Consider the following 20,490-nt stretch of genomic DNA (forward strand, 5'->3'; position numbering starts at 1 on the left):
ATTACGTGATGATGTGTGATGCCCACGTGCTTGGATTTTAGTGGTGTTTAGTACCTACTTAATGACTTGTTGCTTGAGGATAATCTCTGCCTAACTTTCCAGTCTGTCTAATCTCTTTTTTTTCCAATATGGTCAATGCCTCCTAAAAGTTGCCTGAGCTCTGGATGTAACATGCCTAGGTCCTGAATAACTTGGGAAAATGTTTCCACTCTACAGTTTTAACAATAAATAAACTTTTACCCAGCTTTCTTCTTACTCACAGTCATGTCAGTGCTATGTGCTGCTACTAGATTTATGTGCCTAGACTGCAGAATCATTTAAAATGTGTTATTTCTTTATTGTAACATCTATCCACAGTACTGTGTTGCATACAGGTTGCTTTATTCTTAGGTCTGTTGTCTATAGCTCTTGCAATGTACTTTCTTCACTTTTCAAATCTACAAACTGCTCAGTATATTCTTCTTACTGTAGTCAAAATTGTTTATTAGATTCCAAATGACTGTGTATGTATAGATTCATATACAACCTCAAACCTCACTCAAATCCCAATTTGTCTATAAAGTCTCCTTTTTAACATCACCTGTTTCTAATGATCTTACCCTTTTGATTATCTAAAATACGATTATCTAAATCCTATGTAGAACTATCATTTGGTACTTGATGTTTATGTGCTTTACCTGAACTAGATTTTAAAGCCGACACATAGAACTCTGTGGACTTCCAAAAATTAACTTTTTAAGTTAGGGGGAAAAAGAAGAAATGAAACACTTTAAATTATTCACTGATAGAAATAACTCGATGGGTTATTCGTGAATAAGTGGGTTTCATGTTTCTAATACTGGTTCTCTCAGAAGAAGACCTGAAACTAATAATAAAGTACAAATGGATTATTTGGGAAGTGATTCATGAACACTGGTGGGAACAAATGGAAATGAAACAGGAAGGGGAGGAGCTAACAAAAGTTGCAAGCAAGATACCGCTGTGAGCAAATGGATTTGGGTGCTGCTAAAGAATTCTGGGAAACGATTTAAAACACAGGCCCAAGACTTATCAAAAGGAGGTGTGAGGTCAGGGTTTTCCCCCAACTCATGTCTGTCATTAGTTGAATGCAGTTCCCAAAGGGTATTAATTTCCGGTCCTTCCAGCCTGCACCTCTCTTCCAGTGTGCAAGAACAGAGAAAGCTGGTATGGACATACAAGGCCTTGAGGTAAAACACTGTGAGGCTGGCAGTTGGCATTTGGGGCAGTTGTTGTGGAAATTGTAAGTGCCAAGGAGATAAGGTACTAATGGCAACTACCATTGAGGGTGAAGAAATTAGGAAATATCGATAGTAGGTTACATTAATTTGCTGTTGGAAAAGTTTGGTTGGAATGTGACTATAATGATAAAAAACCACGTTACTAATGATTTCCAAGTACTCCGTTTGATGAAAGACCTCATTACCAGATGAAGGATTTTAAGTGGGGAGGCTGGAAAACCAGGTATAAAATTGGAAATTATGATCATCATATCTCTGTTGCTTCATGTGAGATGGTCCTCTATTCCAGGGCCATTTAAAGTGTGTTCTGCAAAGTATGTCACTGGGTCACCATAGTAAAAGGAGCTTGTGTTATAATTTAAATTAACTAGACCAACAGTATACTACTTAGGTCAGCTGAAATTTCAATTTGCATTCTGGCTCAGGTTTCTTATCTCCCATAGCTGGGAACAAAGAGTTTGTGGACCAGCTATTTTGAGAAGTGTAAACTCATGAAGCTATTTCAATCCACTATGTAATGTATACCTTTTAAAACATGCCAAATTCTATTGCTTTGCTTGCATGCTCAGCAAGCAGCCTTTGGACAATAATTCAGTTTTCCATGTAAAGTCTTCAATAGAGAAAAATTGGATGGGCCAATTAAATTGTTATGGTTAATTTATTGGTTATATGTTTGCTCTAGATGAATAACTCATCCCTCTGATTCATACACATCAGTACCATGTGAGTTTTATTAATAGATCAGACTCTGAAGAGACTTGTTATCTGCAGTTGTGCTGATGAAATTGGACTTCTGGATATCCAATGCTTATTTCCAGATCCTGAGATATGGCTGCCAGCTTGTGAAACAATGTCTGGGAGGTCAGTGTGCCTGCATGTGTGATAGCTCTTCCTCATTCCTCTGCAGCAGTAATGAACCTTAAGTGACACGGGCAGGATTCATTCCTCTTCTAGAATCTAGCTTCTTACAGAGGTGGAAGTTTACAGATCATGGTTGTACATGGTCAAAGTACCTCTGAAAAGTTGTTCAAGCCAGGTAATCGTCAAATAAGGAAAATGATATCCATAGAGCTGATATTAGTGGGCCAAGGTAATTTAGTTAGTTATAGAAAGTACTAGATCCGGGGTTCCTTAAATCCCATTCTAGTACTTTATCTCCTTTTATCAAACTAAATCCTCCAGAAAAAAATTATATATATATACACATACACATGTATCATTTGCTAATACTCATTTTCTAACCTTTGCTAGTATTCATTTTCCAACTTTTGCATAGTGAGTAATAATATAGCTGAATGGACAGATATAGAAATTATATCATGAAATTGATAGAACATTTAGTTTTATGCTAAATGAAACCAAATTTATTTATCTCTCTGAGATCTAACTATAAGTGACTCAGACATTGGGGGTGATATTATCATAATTGACCCCATGACTGAAAGATTAAGTAAAATAATAATAATAATAACTTAAACATGCAAAAGAATTTTGGCTAGCTTTTATTTATGTACCCAGAAATCTGCTGAAAAAGTTGCCCAATTTAGTATATCCACACTAATAAATGAATATCCAGCAAGCTTTTGAGCAAAATTCTAAAATAGCACTTCTTTTATCAGGAATGAACTCTATTTAAAAAAATATATCAACTTACTGTATAGAACAGGTAACTATATTCAATATCTTGTAATAACCTATAACAGACAAGAATCTAAAAAAGAATATATATATATATATATATATATATATATATATATATTCCTGAATCACTTTGCTATACACCTGAAACTAACACAACATTGTAAATCACCTATACGTCAATTTAAAAAAAGATGTATCATTTAACAAAATTTTATTAGTACTGACATTATTATTTCAATTATCCTTTAAATATGGAGGAAAGGTGTAAGTCTAAGGTGCATTATACTTTCTTCAATTGTTACTCTTCTAAATATACTTGGAGATTCAGGTTTTGAGTTCATAGACCAGAATAGGCAGAAGATACACTCTTTTGTTTTTTTGTTTTTGTTTTCTTTAATTAATTAATTTATTTATTTATTTATTTATTTTTGGCTGTGTTGGGTCTTCGTTTCTGTGAGGGCTTTCTCTAGTTGTGGCAAGCAGGGGCCACTCTTCATCGCAGTGCGCGGGCCTCTCACTATCGTGGCCTCTCTTGTTGCGGAGCACAGGCTCCAGACGTGCAGGCTCACTAGTTGTGGCTCACAGGCGTAGTTGCTCCGCAGCATGTGGGATCTTCCCAGACCAGGGCTCGAACCCGTGTCCCCTGCATTAGCAGGCAGATTCTCAACCACTGCACCACCACAGAAGCCTGAAGATACACTCTTTTGGAGTGCATGAAAATACATTGTGCTCAGAGTATGAAAGTTAATTTAGTTTCTGGATAAATACCTGGGTATCTGTTTCCTAATTGGTAAATAAGGAGCTGAGAAAAGAAAATAATATTTTACAATCCTTTCTAGATCTAAAGGGCTGTAATTTAGATTGAGTCTGTATTGATGTGGATGAGGCTATCAAGGAAGAGAATGTGAAGTGACAACAACCTCATAGAGTTCTGTGATCAGTCCTGTGAGGCAAAGCTAATGGGATATGTGCTAATGGATGAACTCTAAGTAATGCAGAAATATCAGTATGCTGAAACTAAGTGTATGTAACATCTGCCCTTAATAATGGGAATCAACAAGTAAAACCATATTCAACAAGGTATATAGTGTACCAGTGTGTGGTTATTGTGTTTGAAGAACATTTACAAAGGAAGGCATTGGCTAAGAGAGAATAGAAAAAAGAACAATTTGTTCATTATGAGGAACCGTCTAACACCACTGGGTGAAAAGTTAAACAACCTCTCCATTTTTCCTGAGCTATGCCGCTTAACACTTGTTTGCCACTCTTCCCTATCACTTATTCGATGTATGGCTTGATTTATGTACAGATTTTCAACTTTTTCTTTTTTACAAGGTTAGAAATTCTTTGGGAAAAGGGAGCATGTTTTACTCATCTTCATTGTAACACCACACACTATAGTATTTCTCAAAGGGCTGATGCTTAAAAAAATTATGTGAGTTAACTAAAATGTCTCCAAAGACCACTTTGTGGCCATTAATATTATTAATTATGGGCAAAAACTTGGTGGAAAAAAACACATAAAACCATGTAAGGCAAAGCTCACTGCAAGTTTTCTCAAATATAAGATCTCCCCTTGACATTCGATTGTGAACGTTGTAAAGGAGTGACTCTGTACCTTCCAGGAATATGACAACTAATGTCTAATTTGCTCCACATGACTGGATCTAGAGCAGCTTTAACAAGAGAGGTGACCTTGAGAATAGAGGCCATGAAAAATGAACATAAAAACAAAATAAATCAAAACAAAAAAATCTAGAGAAGGTATCTGGGTCCTTGAGAATTTTGTAAAAAAAAATCCATTGTCTATGTCTGATCATTAATGAACAAAATTTTGTTTCTTTTTTTAAGCTACTAACTAGCTGTGTCTCTAATACTTATAGTTATATCCATTTCTGACTGAAGCACCAAGAACAAAGTATGTAAAGTCAAGGCAAACTTGTCTGAAGTGTTAACTATGCCAATGGTAGAGTCTCAGCATTGCATGCTTTCTGATTTCAGAGTATTCTGAATGAATCACTAGTATACTGATGAAAAAATATTGCTTATATTGGTTCATTATCCTTGGATGATGCCAGGAATTTAGATACAAACCTTGATTACACCACTAACTTCCATGTGTCATGGATCAAGCTTCTAACATCTTACTGTCTCAGTTTACTAACCTGTAAATGCAAATACAAATATAGAACTCATGCTCTGAATAGAAGAATAGAGGATGTACAGTAAAAAGCTTTACATAGTTACTTGATGTATAACAAGGGAATCAATATACAGAAACTATTATTATTTCTTTTTCTTTGTACATATGAACATTGTTCATACACACATGTGATTATTTGTTATATACATATGTGATGTGAAATCACATTAAAAGTGAAGGGGAATAAGTTGGTAAACAAAATAGTATGGAACTGTAAAAGTCCTAGAAGAAAACATAGGGGAAAAGCTCCATGACATTGGTTCTGGCAAATATTTCATGGATTTGACACCAAAAGCACAGGTAATAAAAACCAGAATAAACAAGTAGAACTACATCAAATTAAAAAACTAAAAATAGAACTACCATACGACCCAGCAATCCCGCTACTGGGCATATACCCTGAGAAAACCATAATTCAAAAAGAGTCATGTACCAAAATGTTCATTGCAGCTCTATTTACAATAGCCAGGACATGGAAGCAACCTAAGTGTCCATCAACGGATGAATGGATAAAGAAGATGTGGCACATATATACAATGGAATATTACTCAGCCATAAAAGGAAACAAAATTGAGTTATTTGTAGTGAGGTGGATGGACCTAGAGTCTGTCATACAGAGTGAAGTAAGTCAGAAAGAGAAAAACAAATACCATATGCTAACACATATATATGGAATCTAAGAAGAAAAAAAAAAAAGGTCATGAAGAACCTAGGGGTAAGACGGAAATAAAGACACAGACCTACTAGAGAATGAACTTGAGGATGTGGGGAGGGGGAAGGGTAAGCTGTGACCAAGTGAGAGAGTGGCATGGACATATATGTACTACCAAACGTAAAATAGATAGCTAGTGGGAAGCAGCCGCATAGCACAGGGAGATCAGCTCGGTGGTTTGTGACCACCTAGAGGGGTGGGATAGGGAGGGTGGGAGGGAGGGATACGCAAGAGGGAAGAGATATGGGAACATATGTATATGTATAACTGATTCACTTTGTTATAAAGCAGAAACTAACACACCATTGTAAAGCAATTATTCTCCAATAAAGATGTTAAAAAAAATTAAAAAGCTTCTGCACAGCAAAAGAAACAATCAACAAAGTGAAAAGACAAACTACAAAATGGGAGAAAATATTTGTAAAACGTATATCTGATAAGGGATTAATCACAAAATATATGAGGACTTCCTAAAACTCAATAGCAAGAAAACTAATAACCCAATTTAAAAGTGGGTTAAAGACTAGAACAGACACTTCTCCAAAGAAGACACACAAATGGCCAACAGGTATATGAAAAAATACTCAAAGTTACTAATAATCTATGAGAATTGACTGACTCTGAAGGACCATCAATAAGATAAGCTAGCTCTTGGAAGTAAGTTCAGTGTCTGAATGAATGCCTTGTTAAGCTTGTTTTGCTTATCTGGCCTTGATTCTGATGCTTGAAAACCCTGTGTATAGTAACATTCATGCTTTCCTCCATCTGCATGTTGCTGCTCACTTCATTCTTCCTAAAACTTTGCTAGCAGTGTAAAATTCTCATGAGATGAAAACCTGGGCATTGTCCATTGCCCCACCTATCCCTGCTCTGAGCTGTTCACCCATGTCAAACTCTGTCCTGCCTCACAAAGCTCCCTAGGTTCTCTGCCCAAGGCACAGAGACATCTTTCTTTTTTCTGCTCTTTGCTGCCCTCACCTGACTGAGACTGTCCTGCTAAAAACTTTTGAAAAAAGAATGGTTGGGTCTAGGGGTATAATGGCCTGAGAACTTTAAGATGCATCTCTTTCATTTCATTTAAGGGAGTAAGCAAGAGAGAAACATCCACAGACCAAAAACAAACAAACAAACAAACAAACAAACCAGGAAAAAATAAATCCTACAAATTTTAAACGTTAAATTACTACTGAAAGATGCTGGTCAAATTCTAAGAGAATAAATCTTTCTCTGCCCCATTTCATGCCCATCCTACGAGACCTCTTATTACAGAGCGTTTTACATTGTAATATTGTATTGTAATTTCAAAATTTGTGGTAATAAGTTTTATTACTTTCAAGTATACTTTGGTACATATTGTTCTATGTTCTCCTTCATGGTGTTTTAAAGAACAATTAGTTATTTTAAATAATCTGTATTGTAAAAAGAAAAAAAGTTACTAGTAATCCCATTACCCAAAGAAAGTATCTATTTACACTTTTTCTTGATCCTCTCTAACCCTTAGTCATAAACATATAAATATCACATATAAAATGTTATATACATGAATATAGTGTATTATTACATATTTTTGAAAATGAGGTGCTGAAATTTTATTTCCATGCATTTTTGACTAAATTCAGGACCTTTATATTTTGCTTAGATTTAGATTCAAGCCATCCATTATTTAAACTCACATACAATGCTTTACGTAGTGTAGCTATCTAGAATTCCACACTCTTGTTTCCTCTGTACTGAAGGACATATAATCTGAGGAACTAAAATCTGAATATCAAATGCCTTTCTCACTTAAAAAGCCTGCTATCTCTCTGAAGAAGAGCAATGACAATATGGATCCTAGTAGGACTCCACAGAAGAGTGCTAATTAGCCCTTTGACAAAGTTACTGATGCTTCCATGATTAACATTAGAGTTCAAGAGCAGATTAAGATAATTCTAACATTGCTCAATATTTAAATGTTATGAATATGCATTGGTATACATCACATTTATTTGTTAATATAAAAACGAGTGATGTTTTGTAACTTTCTTCTTTTGTACTAAAAAAAAGTGTTATAAACCGTCACTGTACTTTCACTAAGACCTCATTCATTATGTGTGAACTGGGGCATGAAAAATATCCATTTTTAAACTACTCTAAGAAAAAAATAAAGAATATTCCAGTTTTCAGTGTTTGTCAGTCTTACAGGGAGGCTCTGGACCATAGTTTATCCCTCTAATTTCAAAAGATCAAGGTTTATATACCACTTGTTTCAACCATCGTATTTGGAGTTCACTGTGTTGGCCGATGCCCCCACTCAGGTGGTTTGTGATACCCAAGTGTAAAATCCGCAGTCTGTGGAAAATTAGAAAACACATTATGACGTATCTTACTGCCCAGGATTAGTCTGAAGGTGCCAATGTATTATTAGCAGGAGTGATGCATGCCAACACCTACAAAAGTCCAATTGTCAAGGCAAGCCCCTGCATCTGTCCACTTGAAGCAGTGATTCCTGCCTCTCCCATTAGTCATAGAAACTTAACCAAGTTCCATTGACACACCAAAAATTATCCCTGCCTCCATCTCTCCTCTCAAGCCAACAGTTCCTGGAATGGCACAGGTACCTTAGATTTAACCCAAATTACATTAACTACCTGTCATACATGATTTAAGTAGGACAAGGGCTATGATGAAGAGGAAGCAAACCCAGAAAATGTCATTATCTTTTCTGCAGAATCCTCCAGGCTCCAGTTGACTCACAATTGGTTCTCAGTTGTACATAGGGCAGATCATAAAATGAAATGATAGAGTACAGAAGCATGACTGCCCTTAATGGCTTGATCTTCTTATAATTCATCTGCCTCCATCTGCAAGGACCGTGAACTCCTTTAGGACTCAATAGCCACCTTGGGCGTGATAATATGTACAATTTCATGCTCTTGTAGTACAGAAGGACTACTTCCTGACTGAGTCATTTGTGTCCATAGCTTCGGCCACCTGTACTCAACTGCGTTTAGGAGGGGAACGCTTATAATAACTCCCTGTTTAAATAAGAGCTATGTGAGGAAAACTCTCTTGCCCTCAATTTATTTTTAAAAGCTTTCTAACAAACTTTCAATTAATCTGATCACCAAGAAACTCATTATATACACCTTCATTTAAAGATTAGGAAACTGTTACCCAGAGATAAAGCAGCTTTGTTCATCTTATACAATTTGTTAGTAGCCAAGCCATCTCTGAAACTCAATTTTCCTGACATCAAGCCCTACTCTCTTTTTAGTACAACATTCATCTTGCAAGTAAGAAAATGTCTGCTTCATATATGTAAACAATCTTTAAGTGTCTGTTACTTATATTTTTTAACTAATATAATTTCTTTTACCTCAGGTAAAGTACATACATCTTACTGAAGGTATTTTTTGACAGATTTATCAGTTTCATGTTTATATTCACACTACTTTATGAACTATAGATTGAAAACTTTACTGCCAAATGTAAGCACACTATGTATAATAAATATTAACAATAATGAATGCAAAAAATATTTACAATACATTAAGGAACTATTTTTTAAGTGAAAATAAAATAAATAGTATTAAATGCTCCAGGAAAAGCTAACTGATGTTTTCCAGTCAGTTTAAAGGAAATGTCATAACCCATTCTCCCAAAATAACTCCTTCTTTTAGCATATGAAGTGATGTTTTAAAGGAAGATTCATCCAGCTTTCTATAATACCTGTCAATTATCATGGAAATTAAAGAACAAAAAGGAGTGCTGTCTACAGCTGATCATAACAGTCACCAAATGATTCTCTTTCAAATTGGGGAAAAATATGTTTGCAGTAAAATCACTTTTACTCTGTTTAAAAACCTTGTTAAGTTTTCTTTTTAAATGTTGATCAGATTGTTTGCTTTAGAAGAGGTTACAGGCCCTTTGAGAAAACAGTTTCTCACATAGGCTCAGCATTTTGTATCTCAAGCCTTTTTCCTGAAATATACAGAGACAATCCACATTGATAATGAAACAAATTCAAATTTCAGGTCTCAATAGACTCAATGGACTCAGCTCAGTAGGGGAGATCAAAAGGAAGGAGAGAAGCTTGGGTTAAGCTACAAAAGTTGCTGTGAAACTTTATTCAGACTTGTAGAAATAAAACAAAACAGAAAATATGTGGGATTTCACACACTCAGCTACTCTATAATTCTTCTCACCAGTTTTTTTGTTAATGATTGTAATTTGTTAGAAAATATGCAATGTAGGAAAACAAAAAAAAATTCCAAAGATATTATAAGAAAATTCCTTTTATGAAGGGATTTAAAAAATCTCTCATGGAAAAAAGCTGCTGTAACTGGAAAAACCCTGTCTTGTCTATTGGTGCATAAAAACGCACCCCCAAAATTTAATAGCTTATAACAATAAGAATGTATTATTTCTCGCAAATTTGTGTGCCATTCTTCTGGTATTGCCTGAGTTCATTCATGTGACTGCATCATTGACTGGGAGCTGACTGACCTGGGGAAGCTGAGGTGGCTTTCTCCCTTCTTTTTAAAAATATTTTCATTTTGCACTGGGTCCCAGAGATTACATAGCCAACCCTAGAAGCAGGGGAGAAGCAAGGATGCTAATCTAGGTATGAGATGATGGTGGTCTGAACAGTATGGTAGCAGAAAAGGTAGTGCAAAGTAATTTGGATTTTGAATATATTTTGATTATAGAGTGAAGAGAAGCCTCTGTTAAAGTGTTTGTAGTGTTACAGAGAAAGGAGAGAGGATTCAGTGTCAAATTTTAACACTATCCAGATTTACTTGTCCTTAAGATAAATGTCATACAAACAGGAATTCAAAGAAGTAATGTATTCAGTGTCATAGCCAAAGTTCCTTTCAGCTTTTGAAAACTAATACAGATATACTAATGTTGTGACTCCTAGTAAATTAGTTGTCTCCCATACCTCAATTACCTCATCTATGAATTTGTAATATGACATTTTGTTGTACGATTTAAGGGAATGATTTACCTGGCAGAGTATCAAAAACATAAAAATTATTATTTTCTTGACCCTACAAAGTTATAACAATATATGATTACTTTATACAAGTGTGTGAGCATCATTAAGGTTCTTTTCCATTTACAATAATTACCTTTTGTTGTGTGCCATATCTCAATAATAGGAACTTTTTTTTTTTCTCAAATCACTTCCATATGAACATTTGTCTTTACCAACTCAGTTAGCCTTGCATTAGTCTAGTGAGGATAAAAAACAACCAGTGTTCAATACATATCATTTATTCAGTTATGGCCTAGTTGCTGTGGAGATATAAAATAAGCCTCTGAGTTTCCCAGTATAATGAGTACTGATTTCTTGCTTTCCAAATTCAGTTCCCTGAAGAGAAGGGGGTGTTAGGTCAAAATATTTTTCTTCTAGTAACCTGTGTTTCTTTTATTATATATCTTGCTCCACCTTCACTGGATTTTGAATCTTCTATGTTGGAAGTGCCCTCTGACTGACATTCTAATTCTGATGAACTCTATAACTGGATTGAAACTTCCTTCTCTTAAAACCTCAGACATAAAGATGAAGATTTTAAGAATGGTTTACCAATTCCTATACCTTTAGAGAATAATGACTTTTTCCCAAAAGAAGAAAAACAATTGGTTCATAGTATGTTTTCTATTATTAAATGTCATGCTACAGTGTAAAAGGAACATCACACTTAGTTTTTACTCAAGAGGTAGAATTATTGAATGGTTAATAGTTCCTTTATGATTATTATTATCTGTGAGAAGATTATTCCAAATAGGAATAATCAAATGGCATCATTTTAAAAAAAATTTTATTTTATTGAAGTATAGTTGATTTATAATTTGTTAATTTCTGCTGTACAGTAAAGTGAGTCAGTTATTCACATATATACATCAAATGGTATCACTTCTGAAGCATTGATTTTTTTTCTTTTTTTAAAATTTTTATTGGAGTATAGTTGATTTACAATGTTGTGTTAGTTTCAGGTGTATAGCAAAGTGAATTTGTTATACATATATTAATACATATATCCACTCTTTTTTAGATTTTTTTCCCATATAGGCCATTACAGAGTATTGAGTAGAGTTCCCTGTGCTATACAGTAGGTCCTTATTAGTTATCTATTTTATATATAGTAGTGTGTATATGTCAATCCCAATCTTCCAATTTATCCCTCACCCCCCTTACCCCCTGGTAACCTTAAGTTTGTTTTCTACATCTGTAACTCTATTTCTGATTTGTAGATAAGCTCATTTGCACCCTTTTTTTTTAGATTCCACATATAAGTGTTATCATATGATATTTTTCTTTCTCTGACTGACTTCACTCAGTATGAGAATTTCTAGGTCCATCCATGTTGCTGCAAATGGCATTATTTCACTCTTTTTTATGGCTGAGTAATATTCCATTGTATATATGTACCTCATCTTCTTTATCCATCCTCCCTTTAATGACATTTAGGTTGCTTCTGTGTCCTGGCTTTTGTAACTAGCATTACAATGAACATTGGGGTGCATGTATCATTTCGAATTATGGCTTTCTTCGGGTATATGCCTAGGAGTATGATTGCTGGATCATATGGTAGCTCTATTTTTAGTTTTTTAAGGAACCTCCATACTGTTCTCCATAGTGGCTCTACCAGTTTACGTTCCCACCAAAAGTGTAGGAGGGTTCCCTTTTCTCCACACCCTCTTCAGCATTTACTGTTTATAGATTTTTTGATGATGGCCATTCTGACTGGTGTGAGGTGATACCTCATTGTAGTTTTGATTTGCATTTCACTAATAATTAGTGATGCTGAGCATCTTTTCATGTGCTTTTTAGCCATCTGTACGTCTTCTTTGGAGAAGACGTACAGATGATTTTTTTTCTTTATTTAAAAATTTTAATCCTAATTTGACCTTTCTCTAACTCTTAAAATCAGGCAGAGTTGCTGGGGTTCAGGATAGAAAGGAATGTTAAACCATTGTTAAACATCCTTCTACTCTCATGATATAATCCATTATGGGATCTGACCAAGACTGCCTTAAGAGTCCCCTCAGCTTGACTACACTTTAGAGGGGTATTTTCCTGACTATAGGCCCCTGCTCTTCAGCGCATTTACTTTAGAAAACTTGCAACTTTCAGTATTTTCTATGCTGCTTTGAGATGCAAATCTTCTCCCAGCCTCTGGCCAGTTTTACAACCCAGGAATGTCTTTCTCAAGGATCTAGAAACCATCCTTTTGAAATGTAATCATTAAGAAAGATAGGTGGCGGCTTCCCTGGTGGCGCAGTGGTTGAGAATCTGCCTGCTAATGCAGGGGACACGGGTTCGGGCCCTGGTCTGGGAAGATCCCACATGCCGCGGAGCAACTAGGCCCGTGAGCCACAACTACTGAGCCTGCGCGTCTGGAGCCTGTGCTCCGCAACAAGAGAGGCCACGATAGTGAGAGGCCCGCGCACCGCGGTGAAGAGTGGCCCCCACTTGCCGCAACTAGAGAAAGCCCTCGCACAGAAACGAAGACCCAACACAGCCATGAATAAATGGATAAATAAATGGATAAAGAAAGAAAGAAAGGTGGGAGGGAGATGCAAGAGAGAGGAGATATGGGGATATATGTATATGTATAGCTGATTCACTTTGTTATAAAGCAGAAACTAACACACCATTGTAAAGCAATTATACTCCAATAAAGATGTTTAAAAAAAAAAAAGATAGTGTCTAAAGAAATTAAAAGCAGAACTATCATACAATCCAGCAATTCCACTCTGGGTATTCATCTGAAGAAATGAAGACACTAATTTGAAGATACATGCACCCCAGGATTCATAGCAGCATTTTATACGTAAATACACACACACACACACACACACACACACACACACACACACACTGGAATATTAGTCATAAAAAAGAATGAAATCTTCCCATTTGCAACAACATGGATGGGCCTGGAGGGTATTATGCTTAGTGAAATAAGTCAGACAGAGAAAAACAAATACTATATGTTCACTTATGTGTGGAATCTAAAAACAAAGCAAACAAACAAATACAACAGAACAGAAACAGACTCACAGATACAGAGAACAAACTTGCGGTTACCAGAGGCAAGGGAGTGGGGGGAGAAGCAAAATTGGTGAAGGGGATTAAGAGGTACAAACTACCAGTTATAAATAAGTCATAGTGATGTAATGTACAGTACAGGGAATATAGTCAGTATTTTAAAATAACTTTGTATGGTACGTAGTCTATAAAAATATTGAATCGCTATTTTTTACACTTGAAGCTAATATAATATTGTACATCACCTATACTTCAATAAATAAAAAAAAGGAAAAGAAAAGAAAAAAAGAAAGATAGTGTCTGTATTTCCCAGTCTCTTTGAAAGGCTAGGAGACTAACTTGGGTGAGCACCAATTAGCAAACATAAATGGCCAAATTTCACTGATGAACTTCCCAGATAATATCCTTGAATACTTTTCTAGTAGCTAACCCCAGGCTTAAAAACTCTCCTGTCTTCTGTTTTAGAGGAATTGAGTTATTTTGACCCTCATTGCCATTGTTCTGAATAAAATCTTCCTTACCTGTTTCACTTGCCTGGTGCAAATATTCTTTGACACATCTCGAGGACCTTCTTAGTGAGTTTAGAAACAGAATGAAAAAATGCACTGTGTCAGAAACCCAGTGGGGCATCTCTAGGGCAATGGGCCAACCAGCCTAAATAAGAACTGCATGGTGGAAATCACATTAGCGTTTGGATTAATGAGGAAAAACTGTAGCAATGGGGAAAGGCTTAGATGGTTTAGAAATTTTAAAAATAACAAAATAATAGTGCAAAGAAATTATGTTTAGGATTTTATATTCAAATTTTTGTCATGTGAAACTTCTGGAAAGATTTTAAAATCATCTGAAAAGGATGTAGAAAATAATCCTTTATTAGCCAGTTTCCCAAAAATTAAAGTGTCTGCGTCTATTATCAATAAAGAATTTTAACAGTTACTTTCATAAGACTTAGAAATGTCACAAAGATACCAGAATGTAAGTTCATCAGGACAGGGCCATCAATGTTAATCATCACTTTCTGCACGTGGTTCCAGGACTGGTATATAGAAAATATTCAAAAAATATTTTTTGAAGTGAATTGATGAAAATCAGTTGAAAGTAAGAGTGTGTGCCAGGACTCAGGGTAGCATACAGTTACTTTAGGGGGTTAATATGAGGGTGACCTGGACAAATTTGAAGAAAAATGCATCTTTAATATCCTTATATCCGATTTTGAAATTATTACTGTGAACTAAAGCACACATGTACAAAAGTGCACAAAACATGAACATACAGTTCGTTAAATCATTAAGAGCAAAAACCTGTTAGCCACCACTGAGGTGTACTTACGTGTTTTTTACAATGTTGCCCATAATATTTAATATATTCTAGTTCGCTTTCAGGAGCATGGATGATTCTTAAGTACCTGTTAAACTGCAAGCTTATATCAAATGTACCAAAAGATAAAATAGAATGATGGATTGACATTATAAAAGATTTAAGTCAGTTAAATGAATACATTTCTGTCAATTAATTTCACACATTTTTCACTGAAACAACTCTCTGAAGTGGATTCCTTTTAAGGGAATAAACTTCATTATGTAGCATTTTTGTCAAAGATTACATATTTGATATACTGTGATTTAACATTTTGAGTATATAAAAATTTCAAATGACTATAAATAAACATTTATTGGAAATTACTCTCAGTTTCGGATGGCTCAAGAAAAGTCTGTCACCAACAAATAACAGGAAACTTGTAAATATTATCAGAAGACTCGTGTTGAACACACTGACATTATGGATGATATATGGCATTCAGATGATATTCCTTGATATAATCCTTATTGATCTCATTACACATAAAAAATAGAGGAGAGAAAGCTAAAGAGCTAATGAGTTAAAATTCTTTAAAATAGCCAAAGTAAATTTTATTTTAAAATATTTGCACAAAAGGTCATGTGCGTAGTACAGCTTAAAGATATCAAAAGATACTGCCAATGCTCTATGATACAGACATTTACCTACAATTGTGAAACCAAAAAGAAAAAAAAAAAAAAAGTAGGTAATTTGTACTTGTCAAATAAAGGAACTTTTTCTGCTGCTGTATCTGTAAGATCAGTAAGTTGAACCGGATTTCTATGCTTTCCTGATAGTGTCCTAATAATGTCTTTATGGTGTATTTAAAACCCTGAGATTCCCTTCTCCCAGACCCCCCATAGTTATAACTGAATAAAAATCTCTTTGGTACTTTTTAGAAGACTGTGCTGATGCAAGGTCATTTTCCCCAGCTTATATCTTTTTTCTATTCTCATTAACGCCTTTAAATAAGGTGCACATTTCAACTAATTAAGGAAGAATCAGTCCTGTAACTCCCACAGAAACAATAGGAATGATATTTACACACCTATTTCCCATGAATCAAATGGAAATTATAACACAGATACCAACAGATGGTAAATGTAATGAGGATGCACCTTGTATGTAGAAACTCCCTAATAAACCACAGTATGCGGACTCCCCTTCTTAGGGGAAGAGTGGGGTGGAAAGTGCCCTTAGCAACCTGACTTAGGCATTCTGTGCAAGGATTCCCCTTGACCCCTGGGGCTTCTGTGGAAAGCTCTGGCTAGGGAAGACCAGAAGGAATCAGCAGCATATACCAAAGATGGAAAAACAGTTGAAATTGTTTCCTAGCAGCAGTTCTCAAGGAGAATGCTTACTTGTTTTCTCTGGCTTCTTTGGCTACATTTAAGGCCTCTGAATCATTGCTAATGGCTCATAATAATTCCCAAATCCAGCAATCATACTGAATGCTCCCTGACTGTAGTTTGATGTATTTGGTAAACTGAGCTTGAGAGTTTCTACAAATATTAATGAGACCAGCGGGACCTCTGAAAGCATAGGAAATGATTGTTTATATGTTATATAAAGGATTACCTGCACACTGTGCATAGTGTAAGGAAACATATTATATAAGAGGCACAGTGTTTTTATGTACCATATATTTCATTTGTGCCTGTATGAAAAGCGTCTCTCCCTGGAAAATCTGTTACTGTATAATGCATAACTGTGAAGGCGAAGGAGCACTGAGATACATTTATTCCTACACCACTCAAGTGGAACCATCATAAGAAAGCTAGAGGTCCTAACCTCACATGCAGTATAAATGATAAATGTACCATAATGCTTCCTTCTTGTGTTTTCGGCGTCCCACGGCTTTGAGATATATATATATATATGGTTATGAGACCTGTATCTTAACATCGCTGACAAGAAATCTGCTATGGTACTTTCATATTTTATGACTTATTGAACTATGATTTTAAATTTGTTCAGCACATCAACATGTTAAGTGAATAGTCCAGAATTATTTTTCGTTACATATCACTGAGCAGTGCATCGTTTCAGAACGGCTTCATGTATGCAGGAATGAAAAGAGTTCTGGCTTTAAATCTGCACTCATCAGACCAGAAGAAAAAACAATTAAAATTAAATTATTCCCCCGGTGCCTTAAAACTAAGGAGGTGATTAAAAATAGCTGTTTGTGAGGCAAGCGAATATAGGGAAATCTGTTTACTGCACTAAGAGAACCTCAAAGGAATTCTTGCTTGCGGTGTGCCCGAGGTGATGTGTTTGAGGGACTCATTTTCATTCTCTTTCGTTTAGATTAGCAAACAAAAATTGTTATAAAAAGAGGTTCAACAAACACAGGCACTCAGGTGTATTTACAGTTAGCAGAGAGCTCAAAAAACTTAGTTGATTTTTTACCATTCATCCTGAATGTTTTTGTGGTTTACTTAATGTATAGCCCATAAAAACAGTGATTGCTAATGATGACAGTAGACAATCCACGCTTGTTCTACTATTTGACCTACACTTACGCAGTTGCAGAACTTCATTGGTATGGATGTAACCTGTAAAACTCCTTTTGACTCAGTATCCAAAATATGATACCTGTATCCTTAAGGATACCATTCCTTGGGAAGAAACTATGAGAACGTCTAGTCTTATATTATTATTTTCAATCCAGAAAATACACATATTAGCTGTGCGATCTTTACTCAGTGTGTATATATTAGAATTATGTTATTTAGTATTACCTGAATTAACTGTTATAATTTCTCCAAAGGTCTTAATAGGGCTCTGGAAAGTAAAATGCATATCAAGTATAACAAAATACTGCAAACACAAACAAGTGCACAATAAAGAAAATAGTAGAACTGAATCCTCTACTCCTAGGGTCCTGATCTAAAATCTTATCATATAAGTCATAGTAAGACGTTACAGTTATGATCAGTGAATCATATCTGATAAGATATGTGAAGCAAAGTTATATCTACTTCTCATATTCCCTGAGACCATTTTCACTACCATAGGCCACACAGTTTTATTTTATTCACAGCTTTATGTGCACATTTTACTATATAAAATGCTGTATCTCTCTTTTGAAACATTTTATGTTAAGTAGAACTTGCATAGATAAGAATCTATTGCAGGAAAACAATACCTACTAAACATGTTAACAAGAAAGAAATGTTTTTAAAGCCTAAATTTTTTATTTCTGTTAGTTTGAAGTAGAGAAGTAGGATCAAAGAATATGTCCACGGTATGTAGCCAGAAAGGCTCCGCTATTGAAGGAAAGGATATGTATATAAATTTATAAATGTTTAAAGTTTCATACTGTTACTCTTTATGTAAGATCTGTTCAGATCTTACAACAGAATTACTGAATTCTGTCCTTTGTGTCACTTAGTAACCCCATTAAAAGATAGGTACCCTTTACTTTTCCAGAGAAACTATAGAAATTCTAAAAATAATTTTATGGACAATATTTTCCTATCAGATTCCTTCCTTCTAGCTCAATCTTTCTTTTCTTCTTGCAACTCCATGCTCCCCAGCCCTGCACTACGTTAAAAAATGAAGCTATTACTTGAATCCAAGACACGTGAAATGAATATCCTTTCTTGGCTTAGAAGGAAAGGAGGAAAGCACATCTCTTCCTGTGAATTTTTAGCTATAACAGTTTCTACTACGCGGTTTCATCGGCTGCATAGCAGCTAACTGTGAAATAAGAATATTAATGAGAAGGGAGATGGCAACAAGTCCCACAGCATCTTTATGCTGTATTCCCTAGGCATTTAATTTAGCTACTAGAAACTTATTTCATTGCCAGTGGGCACTCTACTGGCAAGCCACAAATAGTATGTAGCTCCATTATTCACTGGTAATTAATGCCTTTATATTCTTTAGAATATTTAATATTGTATTCCAATCCTACCTGTTTTAGGATGTTCTAAAGATACTTGTTCAAAAATTTGATTAATATCCATTGGCCAAATAGAGATCAGACTGGCAGAGATGGAATTAGTTTAAGGCATTAGACACAGAGTCAGAATTATTCTGTTTAATAATTCTTTTAATGCTTTTAGAAAAAGTTTAGTAAGGAATTTGTGACCGTATTTGTATATTTTTTTCACAAGCCATTTGTATAATTCTCACATGATGTCTACTCTGATCACACTATTTAAGGTTTCTTATCATTTTCTTATCCTATCCTTCTTTTCTTTTTAATAAGTACCACCATCAAAACTTCTAGATTAGATTATGTTATAAATTATTATGTGTCTTCATTTCTCAGCTTGAGTGCAAGCTCTGAGGGGACATTAATCTTTGTTCTGTCACTGATTTAAGCCAGGGGCCTAAAAGAGGGCCTTGCACTTATTATGAGGTACTCAATAAATACTTGTAGAATGCATCCAAGTTTGCTTGAGTTAGTTTTTCTAGATAAGAGTGCTTATATAGAGCTAACTGTACATGTCACTACGCTACACCTTTCAAAATATCAATGTATGAGGTACAATATAGCCTTTAACTTTTGACATTTAAATTATGATATATCTTGTATATCTGTTTGGGTTCATTTTGTTTGGGACACTCTGTGCTTCCTGTACCTGGATATCTGTTTCCTTCCTCAGGTTCGGGAGCTTTTCAGCCATAATTTCATCAGATACATTTTGGACTCCTTCCTCTCTCTCTTCCTCTGGGAATCCTATAAGGTGAATGTTGGTGCACTTTCTGTTGTCTCCAAGGTCCCCTAAACTATTCTCATTTTTAAAATTTGTTTTTCTCTTTGCAGTTCTGATTGGGTGACTTCCATCATAGCCAATATTTTATAACTTTAAATAAAGTATAATCTATAAAAATATTGAATCACTGTGTTATACACCTGAAACTAATATAATATGGTAACTCAACTATACCTCAATGAAAAATCAATTTGTGTAATTAAAATTTTTAAATGTTGGAGGTAGATACAGTTATTCACATTTTAGAATTACAAAAGCCAAGGTATAGAGAGAGTTGTATGCTGCTAAATGTTTAACAACAAGTATGTTGAACAGAAAGGCCCTATTTGTAGTATCTGCCAATTTTTATGGTACAAAATTCCTGCCACAGCTGCTTTCGAGCTACAACTGTGACATCAGCTGGCTCACAAATTTCCAAATGTTTTACAGTCAACTCACCCAGTCTGATATTAGCCATTGCCAGCACCCTGCTATAAAAAAAGGTACACTTAAATGACCTAGGATTACCTAGCTAAAAGTGATAGGTCAAGGCTACAAAGTCAGGCAAACTGTCCATGCTTGATTGGTCC

General features: G+C 35.1%; 1 long non-coding RNA gene across 1 annotated transcript in view; it reads left to right on the forward strand.

Moving 5' to 3' along the window:
- Positions 1–20,490, forward strand: part of LOC309627682 — a 478,350-nt gene that overhangs the window by 292,369 nt on the left and 165,491 nt on the right. The gene's annotated exons all lie outside the window — the stretch shown is intronic.

Source organism: Balaenoptera borealis (assembly GCF_965194805.1).
Source record: "Balaenoptera borealis genome assembly, chromosome: 4".
Lineage (NCBI taxonomy): Eukaryota > Metazoa > Chordata > Mammalia > Artiodactyla > Balaenopteridae > Balaenoptera > Balaenoptera borealis.